General features: G+C 47.8%; 1 long non-coding RNA gene across 1 annotated transcript; it reads right to left on the bottom strand.

Annotated features, from left to right (window-relative positions):
- Positions 1 to 3,016: 3,016 nt before the first annotated feature.
- Positions 3,017 to 9,473, bottom strand: LOC114487761 (uncharacterized). The gene is made up of 3 exons (XR_003683140.2): positions 9,388 to 9,473; positions 9,056 to 9,177; positions 3,017 to 3,750 (listed from the first exon to the last, which is right to left on the bottom strand). It is a non-coding gene; the product is annotated as an uncharacterized lncRNA (long non-coding RNA).
- Positions 9,474 to 9,772: the final 299 nt, after the last annotated feature.

Raw genomic sequence — 9,772 nt, 5'->3', positions numbered from 1 at the left:
CCTGCCACACACAAACACACTCTGAGGAGGGCAATCTGCTTTATTCAGTCTCCTGATTCCAATGTTAATCTCATCCAGAAACACCGGCACAGACACACCCAGGATGGTGTTTGACTGAATGTCTGGGCACCCCATGGCCCAGTCAAGCTGACACATAAAATTAGCCATCACATCCAACTATAGGCTCTCCTGGAGCCTACAACTCAGCAGGGTATTCAGAGAGGCTGGAAAAGAATTCCAAAATAAGCAATAAGTGCAGGAAGAATTCTCACTTTTATTTCAAGCTTCCCCTCGAATAGTACCTCCTCCAAATCTTTTCTGATCTCCCCGTATAATCAGTGACTCTCTCTTGGATACTCCTAGACACATATCACTCAGGAGAGATGATTGTCTCTCTCTCTCTTTTTACAATACATAAAATGTTCTAGGTCTACAAAAAGGTACAGAGATAATATAACAAAGTCCCATGGACCGACCACCCATCCTTAAAAGACAAAGCATTGCAGATACAGCACTGCCTAGAGTGGCCAAGTTGTCCCCATCTGCCCAGATTTTTCTGGTTTTAGCACTGAAAGTTCTCCATCCTGGGACCCCTCAGTCCTGGGCAAACCAGGATGGATCACCCTAGAGCAGCCCTCCTCTACCCTCACCTCCGTGTATACCCTTTCCTTGAAATCATAACCCCTCAAGCTTCCCATCAGAGGAAACCATTGATTTATTAAAATTGAGGGTTATTTCACTTTGTTATAAAACAGAAACTAACACACCATTGTAAAGCAATTATACTCCAATAAAGATGTTAAAAGGGCTTCCCTGGTGGCGCAGTGGTTGAGAATCCGCCTGCCGATGCAGGGGACGTGGGTTCGTGCCCCGGTCCGGGAAGATCCCACATGCCGCGGAGAGGCTGGGCCCGTGAGCCATGGCCGCTGAGCCTGCGCGTCCGGAGCCTGTGCTCCGCAATGGGAGAGGCCACAACAGTGAGAGGCCCGCGTACCACAAAAAAGACACAAAAACTAGAAGAGCAATAAACTGCAAAGCACAAAAATCAGAAAAGGGAGAGGGAAGGTGGGGAGGGATGATGTGGGAGAGAGGGGACGAGAGCAGAAGCTGGAGGAGGGAGACAGGCTGTCAGAAAAGGATCAGAGAGTGAGGACCCAGGTGGAGAAGGTCTTCAAGAAAAGAGAAATGTTCAAGGGATGTTTGGAGCAGTGGCTGCCAACTTCCTCTTTGGATGCTCCTGTGACATCCTCAGGAAAACCTACAGCCCTTACCAGCGTGTAGGGGTAAACAGATGCTTTCAGGGAGCCCTGGGAAGAGGTACCGGAGCACCACGGCTGATGGGGGGATGAGGCTGCACACGGGGCAGCTGACAGACTCCTGGGGCTTCCCACGGCTTCCAGATGCTCGTGCCTGCGCCCCACTCAGCTCCGTGAGGGGTCCTGACGCATGGTAAGTGTTTGATATTATTTGTGGAAGGAGGAAGGGGGAGAGGGAAGGAGGGAGGGAAAGAAGGAAGGGAGGAAGGAAGGAAAGAAGAGAAAGAAAGAAGAGAAAGAAGAAAGAAAAAGAAAGAAAGGAAGAAAGGAAGAAAGAAAGAAAGAAACAAAGAAACAAAGAAAGAAAAAGGAAGGAAGAAAGAAAGAAAAAGGAAGAAAGAAAGAAAGAAACAAAGAAACAAAGAAAGAAAAAGGAAGGAAGAGAAACAAAGAAACAAAGAAAGAAAGAAAGAAAATGGAAGGAAGAAAGAAAGAAAAAGGAAGGAAGAAAGAAAGGAAGAAAGAAAAAGAGAGAGAGAGGGAGAGAGGGAGGGAGGCAGGGAGGGAGGCAGGTGGGAACGGTCCAGCAGAGGTCTTTCCAGCCAGGCCATAAGAGCACGATCTGCGGAACAGGGAGGGAGGTCGCGTGCCGTGGCACTGCTGTGGCCCTCGGAGCTGGGAGACACTCAGGGACTGTTCTCTGATTTCTAAGCCCGGCAGGGAGGCAGGGAAGAGCTGGGGTGGGGGTGGAGGGTGGAGAGAGACAAAGGCACAGAGCAGAGGGAAGTGCAAAGGGGTGGAGGCGGGCTGCTTAGCAACCGCAGAAGATTTAGGGAAGTGGCAGGACCATTTCTCCCGGTCCTCTAAGGCAGGATATTTTTTTAAAGAACCGCTCACACACCCACACTGGCTGGTCTGTTGTGGCTGCTCTGGATTGGGCTTCTCTGGAAGTCAGGGCCATCGGAGGAAGGCTGGCGGCCACGTGTGAGGTGGGAAGCACCACAGGAACTAGGGGAACATTCTCCAGCCCCTCAAGGGAAGGGAAGGAAGGCTCGCAGGGACATGTGGGGACACAGCCTCACTCTCCTCCCAGCTTTTGTCTGGCTCCTTCAGCTGGCCCTCCTCCTAGGCTGCCAACATCAGGACACAGACGTGTCTGGGGACTTTTCTTTCCATTTTCTTTTCCCCAGGACCCTATGAGCAGCCCAGATCCTGCTCCTTCCTCCCCACTGAGAATTCTCTGTTGCTTTTCTTTCTTAATTTGATTTTCTCTGGCTCAGAATTGAGATCAAAAGAAGAAATTCTTTCCAGCCTTTTAGGAATAATTCCCAGAATCTCCCACTGGAAATGCATACATAATAACCATAATTATTTAAAAAAAATTGTTCGTACTCTCTTATCCTTTTCTTTTCCATCTCTGCTGCAGGCTCGGGGAGGAGGGGGGAGAGGGGAAGTTTCAAGAGTGCCTTTGGGGTTACAGATCAACCAGTATCAAATAGTGGGCAAGCTGGGAGGCATGGCCCACTCCCTGGCAGTGAGAATTTTCGATGTGCCAGCACTTCAAAAGCGTTAAACACCACGAAATCACTTGGTGGGAAGTTATTCCCTTTCTAATTTGTTTCAACTGTCTTAATTTCATTAAGTCTGGAGCTGGTGCTGGGTGGGTCCTTAACGCCACTCTGACACTGGTTAACCTTCCTTTTAACAGCAGACCTCAAGCTTGAAACACAGGAGAGCAACTGGCTGCAATTTAATAACAGTGTTGCTTTGCATTGTGTTTATTTGGGGGTACCATCAAGGGACATTTGCATTATGGCTGGTTCCTTTTTAGAGGAAAGACAAATAAGTAATAAATCACAATGGAGGTGGAACAAGGTTTAATGATGGAGGCTTTTGGAAAGGCCCCCAGTTTGTCAGCCTCCCATCCAGGATGCTGGCTTTGCACCTGGCAGGCTGCAGGTCAGGCTCCGAGAAGGATCCTGTTTGAGTTCAGCTGGTCCAGTTGGTCAGCAGCTGGCACTGAGGGAGTCTCGGATGAGAGCTTTTAATTTTGGTTGGCGCCAGTCCACCTGGCTTTGCAGCCCAGCTATAGTCCGTTCTGTTCCCTGGGATTACAGAAGTCCACACATCAATGCCCACTTTGGGATATCAGGCTGTAAAGTGTGGGCGGTTGCCAGACACCAGACACCCGATTCCCCTCTGGACACCACTGCTCTCTCCTCTCGGACCTGGGGTTTGAGTGGAGCAGACCCACTCCTGACTCTGGGGCTGGCACGCCATCCGGACCTGTCTCCCTCTGGGCAACTCATTCCTCTGACCACAGTGATGGATGGGTTCAGGGATGGGCATTGAGATGCATGGAGATTCTTGCTGGGAATGCTGGGGCTGGTTCTTTCCTGCTGGCCTTGATCCGAAGAAGATGAGCCGGGAGCTCCTACAGCCATTTCTGCCACAACGAGGAGGGAGCCAGCAGGGATGGAAGAGACCTGAGAAACTGGGAGAGAGAGAAAATTGATCTTGATGGTATTGCTTCCATCCCTGGATCCAGCTGTGCCTGAAGTTAGCCTCTACCCTTGGCAGCCTTTAGAGATCCCTTCTGAGCCAACAAATTTCCCTTTCATGTAATCCAGTTAGGATCGGCGTTTCGGTCACTTGCAACCACAAGAGTCTTAACTGATGAAATGGCTCATGCAAATCCTTGACCACTGAAAGAAAAAGAACTCAAAGGGCATGTTCAGTAGACGTGGGTGAGTGGCATTGTCACTATACACAAACACCGGCACAGGAAAAGCTGTCACTGTACTAGGAAGCTCCAAATTTCAGATCATTGTGTAGATGATGTGGGTTGAGTACATCGCATGCAATGGCTTATTTAATCCTTGTAACAGTGGTAGCGTGTATGAATACTTTTTATCACCATTTTATAGATGGGAAGATTGGGGCTCAGGGAGCCTCCTTGCACTTTAGTGGCAGATCAAGGCTTGTTCCTCAAATTGGGAGATTGGGACTGACACATACACATACACACTACTATATATAAAATAGATAACTAATAAGAACCTACTGTATAGCACAGGGAACTCTATAGGTCTCTGTAATGACCTATATGGGAATAGAATCTTAAAAAGAGTGGATATATGTACATGCATAACAGACTCACTTTGCTGTACAGCAGAAACTAACACAACATTGTAAATCAACTACACTCCAAGAAAAATTAATTATAAAAAATAAATGAATTTTTAAAAAGCCTCTATAGGTCTCTGTAATGACCTATATGGGAATAGAATCTTAAAAAGAGTGGATATATGTACATGCATAACAGACTCACTTTGCTGTACAGCAGAAACTAACACAACATTGTAAATCAACTATACTGCAAAAAAAAAAAAAAAAATACTCTGTAGTCCCAGCCACCCCTCCACAGTAAACAGTAGTTTGCTCACTGGACTGTACAAAACCCTGAGACTCTGTGATTGGGAGGGAACCAAGGGGGCGGTGCCGTCAGGCAGCACGTGATGATGCTCATGTCACTGGTGATGTGAACAGCCTCCCTCCTGTGGTACCCAGCCGGCATGGCTGTAGGGGGAGGGCTGGGGCTGCAGAAAGGGAATCAAACTCTTTTTATCCCTGGCCACTGACGGACAGGCAGAAAAGACCCTGGGTTTAGATCAGAACACATTTGTACTCATTAGCTGGGTGACTTTGGACACTTAATCTTTCCGAGACCCACTGGTTTTCTCATCTGGAAGATGGAGACCTCCAGCCCCCAGCCTTGCTCACATCCCACCCAGCTACTGGAGCATCAGATGAGGGCAAAGATGTGAAAGATTATTTGCAAAATAAAAAGTGGGGCTGCAGGAAGAAAGGAATCACTTGATTTCCCAGAGGTGGATGAGCAGGTGTGGACAAAGGTAAACCAACCACCTACATCTCCTCCTCCCCATCCAGGGCCTGAGGGAGGCAAGCCATGCGGTGACCTGAAAGGAACCTTTCTGTCCCCAAGGCAGGGAGAGATAAGAACTGTGAAGCAAGAGAAGCGAGCGCTGCTCCCGGCGCTTGGGGGTTTATTTTTACCCTGTTATCTCTATCCTGAAATGTCAAGCGTGGAGCCACCTCACCCCCCAGCCCCCCACCCTCCCCAGCCATGAAACGAGGCAACACAGCCTGGAAACGGGCCCGTCTCCCCCTCTGTTCCTCTGCCTCTCCAAGAGAGTCACAGTGCTATGGCGACGGGAGGCATGGAAACCCTGAAATAGAGAAGTGGGAGGAGAGACCTTTTATTTGGGTTCTGGAACAGGCTCACTTCCTCCTAGAGGCCCGGGGTGCAGAGGAGGCCCTTGGCACTGTCAGGTACCTATTCTAAGATTTCCATCATATGGGCTCTTTACGTTGCAAGACGCAGAAATCCTTATTTAAATTGGGTTATATAATAAAGAACATTTAGTTGGCTGAGGCCACTAAAAAGCCCAGCAATAGGGCAGGCTTCAGGCGAGGCTTGATCCAGGGGCTTGATGCCATCACAAGGACTCATTTCTCTCCTCTTGGCTCTGCCTTTTGTGGTGTTGGCTTCATGCTAAGGCAGCATGCTGTGTTCCCCCACAATCTCTAGCAGTTCCAGAATCTTCCTCCATGGTCACAAATGGTTGCAGTGGTCCTAGACCTCACATCCACAGACTGGTGCTCCCAAGGAAGAGAGAGGAAAGTTCTTTTTGCCAGAAGGTCCCAAGAAATGTCTTCTTGTGTTTTGTTGGCTCTGACTGGGTGCTGTGCCCATCCCTGAGCCAATCACTTGGGTGTAGGGGCAGGATGTGAAGAATGCACTGATTAGACTGAGACAAACTAGATTGCCAAGAACAGGGAAGCAATGATTTCCCAAAGGAGATTTCAGGCACTGCCCCCAAAAGGTGATGGAATGGATGCTGAACAACAAGCAGGAGACTGTTTCGTGGTTTATTTACTTTGTACTTTCATCCTCTCCTACCCAGGAAAGCCTCCAAGATTAGGGGTGACTGTTCTTATCCAGAAACAGGCCAACATTAATTTCTTCTCTTTCCATCTATAGGTTTACATGGGGTTCTGAGTTCTAAGACTTCCAGGTCTGTCACTTCCAAAATTTCACCAAGGCAACACAATCTCCCCCAGGCTGATAGGTAGGCACAGGCTGAAATGCCATCAGTTTACATGCCAAATGCTTCCTCTAAATTCAAAATACAATTCACACTCTACACCCCAGCTTACCCATCACTCACCTCCCTGATACACGTTTAGCCACATAAACTACTTATTATTCCTTAAACAAACCAATCACCCTTGTGCCACAGAGCTTTCCTATTTATTCTTTCTCTCCATCTAGAATGCTCTTCCCTTAAATCTTTTCACAGTTGGCTCCATCTCATCATTCAGGTTCTGCTCAAATGTCACGATTCCTGAGAGGTCTTCTCTGCTCAGCCTAGCATGTAAAACCATCTGGGGCTTCCTTGGTGGCGCAGTAGTTGGGAGTCCGCCTGCCGATGCAGGGGATGCGGGTTTGTGCCCCGGTCCCGGAAGATCCCACATGCCGCGGAGCGGCTGGGCCCGTGAGCCATGGCCGCTGAGCCTGCGCGTCCGGAGCCTGTGCTCTGCAACAGGAGAGGCCACAACAGTGAGAGGCCCGCGTACCGCAAAAAAAAAAAAAAAAAAAAAAAAAAAAAAATCTGAAATTCTCCTGTTCCTTGATGGTTTGAGCAGCTCTCTCCCTTCACTAGACTGTAAGCTCCACAAAGCCAGGACTATGCTGGTCCTATTGATATGTGTACCTTCTTGGTTCTGTACAGACACATTGTAGGTACTCAACAAATATTTTGGGATCAATGAATGAAAAATCTTTTCTGAATGGCCTTGGAAACTCTTACAGGGCAGGGCAAGTTCTTATATTTTTTCCTTGGCTTTAACTTGGTGCCTACAAAAACAATGGTCATAAAAGAGACGATACACAATACTATTTTTCAAGTAAAGATTTGAAAGGATTTGCTGAAAGGATTTGCTCAAAGTTGCACCCAAATTAGTCCAGAAAGATACCTGGGAGCACTGACTGCTTCTTTGAGGAATTCCCTTTCCAAAGCAGTGCATGTGAACATTTGAAGGCATGAAAGTACAAAGGGGGACATGGGGCCATCTTCCAATTCAGATCTCTGAGTATGGTGACATTACTACCATGCACAAGTAAAAGCATGAAAACGACATGTGGGGACTTCCCTGGTGGCGCAGTGGTAAAGAATCCACCTGCCAATGCATGGGACACGGGTTCGAGGCCTGGTCCGGGAAGATCCCATATGCCACAGAGCAGCTAAGCCCGTGCGCCACAACTACTGAGACTGCTCTCTAGAGCCCGCGTGCCACAACTACTGAAGCCCACACGCTCTAGGGCCTGTGTGCTGCAACCACTGAAGCCTGCGCGCCTAGAGCCTGTGCTCCACAACAAGAGAAGCCACCGCAGTGAGAAGCCCACGCACTGCGATCAAGAGTAGCCCCCGCTCACTGCAACTAGAGAAAGCCTGCGCACGGCAACAAAGGCCCAATGCAGCCAAAAATAAATGAAATTAAAACAAAACAAAACCACACGTGATGATGATACTCTTTACTCCTTGACCCAATGAGACAGAGTAAGACGAATGTCCCATAAGAAAAAGAAGATTTCACCCTGTCCATTGCGGACCCATAAATCAATGTCAAAACCTCAGCAAGCTGATGACTCGGAAGGAACCCCCATGCTCTCCCTGGACACAAACTCTCCCCAGGGGGGCCTGTGACAGTCCTCAGGACAGCCAGGTGACAGTGTGGATGGCCCAGTGCAGCTAATGGAAACTCGAAAACACACCTCCAACATATAGACATCATTGTCTCACTACTTGGTAGACAACACACCATCTGGAGCAACACAAGGATTCTTAGTCATTGCTAATTCTCCGCTCAGCCAACCAGGTCGACCCCTCTCTTAGGCTCTGAACTTTGCTCATGGCACCCTGAACTTTGCTCTATAGAACTGGCCAACATTTGTAATAATAATAAATAATAAATAATCTATATTTAGGTGATTATTTGATTAATATCCATCTTCCCCACTGGACTCCAAACTTCTTAAGGGCAGGGATAGATCTCTTTAGCTCATTACTATACCTAGGCATTCTACCTGTTCTTAACATGTAGCCCGTGTATTTTTCCTATGTACTTTCTGAATGGAAGAATGGATAAATGAATGGAGCTCAGGGCCTGCTGGGAAGACACCTCACAGCCAGCCTGACTTAGCTGGAAGAGAGTCAAGAGGCTGACGTTTTTTCAATGTAAATCAGACCTTGTCATCACATGATTGATTGCCTTGTCTTCTTCATCAAGGCATCTCCTGTGCCTAGAATAGTATCTGACACAGAGTAGTGGATCAACACTTATTGGGAGAATTAATACATGAATGGACACTTCCCCGAGAAGCTTGGTTACCTTCTTAAGATAAAGTCCTGGAAAGGGAGAATGGGGCTAGCTACAATATGCAAATATCCTGAATTAGACCCAAAGGCACCATTTAGGTCATTCCCTTCAGACTCAGTGGGTCTAGTTCTAGGAGTCACTAAGCCAGCAGGTCAGCATGGGGACAGATGGACTGTAAACCAAACTAGTTTTCTTGAGATAATGCTCCTTTGGACTGTCGTGCACCACATTCTGGGGTTACATACTTAAAGTTTAAGTGAGTTATGGCTCCTGGTCCTCATCACACACACTGAAAAAAAAAACCAAAAAGAACAAAGCCAGGAATGGTACTGTACCTTATGAGATAGCCTGCCCCAGTCTCTGCTACCAGGTCGGGAGGGTACGGAAAGGGATCTTTCTTCTCCATTGCCACATCTTCCTTACTGAGGGATCTGAGTCCAAATGGGTCTCTTTGTGTCTGAAGTTTAAGCAACCAGGGGCGCAGATATTTGGTTGGTGTCCCTCCTTTGAGGGTGAGAGAGGTCCAAGATCTGCTCTTCAATCACCAATCCAAAATCAAACATCAAAAACCTCCCCCAAACCATTATGAAAAACCACCACAAAACCAAATTTCTAAACATGCCTGGGTCTCCAGTCCACCCCAGCCCAGCAAACAAAAGTGGCTCACCTCTGAACTACAGAATCCCTTCCAGAACCAGAAGGAAAGGGAAAGGGATTTACAGTTTGTCTCAGAGTTGTAGGCTCTGGCTTGCCCCCAGGATGAGTTCATTATTTATTCTTAGAGACGGGACTCGAATTAAACAAACAGTGCCTATAAATAGAACGGGATACACTCAGCTCGGTGTCACTGGAAGGTCCTTTTCACAGGGACAGATGCGCTAAATGGATGTTCTCAGGTTACTGTGCTGGTACTACGTGGGGAAGGGTTGCCCTCTTTGTAAGCGTGGTTTAGGAGGGGGAAAAAAGCAGGTGAGTCAGACATTGGGATTCGGCCCATTTCTGTCTTCTTCATCTCTTTTTCTAAACACTCATTCACATTATAACCGAGAGGG

Source organism: Physeter macrocephalus, chromosome 14 (genome assembly GCF_002837175.3).
Source record: "Physeter macrocephalus isolate SW-GA chromosome 14, ASM283717v5, whole genome shotgun sequence".
Classification (NCBI taxonomy): domain Eukaryota; kingdom Metazoa; phylum Chordata; class Mammalia; order Artiodactyla; family Physeteridae; genus Physeter; species Physeter macrocephalus.
Note: the sequence above shows the minus strand (reverse complement) of the source record. Positions and strands in the feature narration are given on the sequence as shown.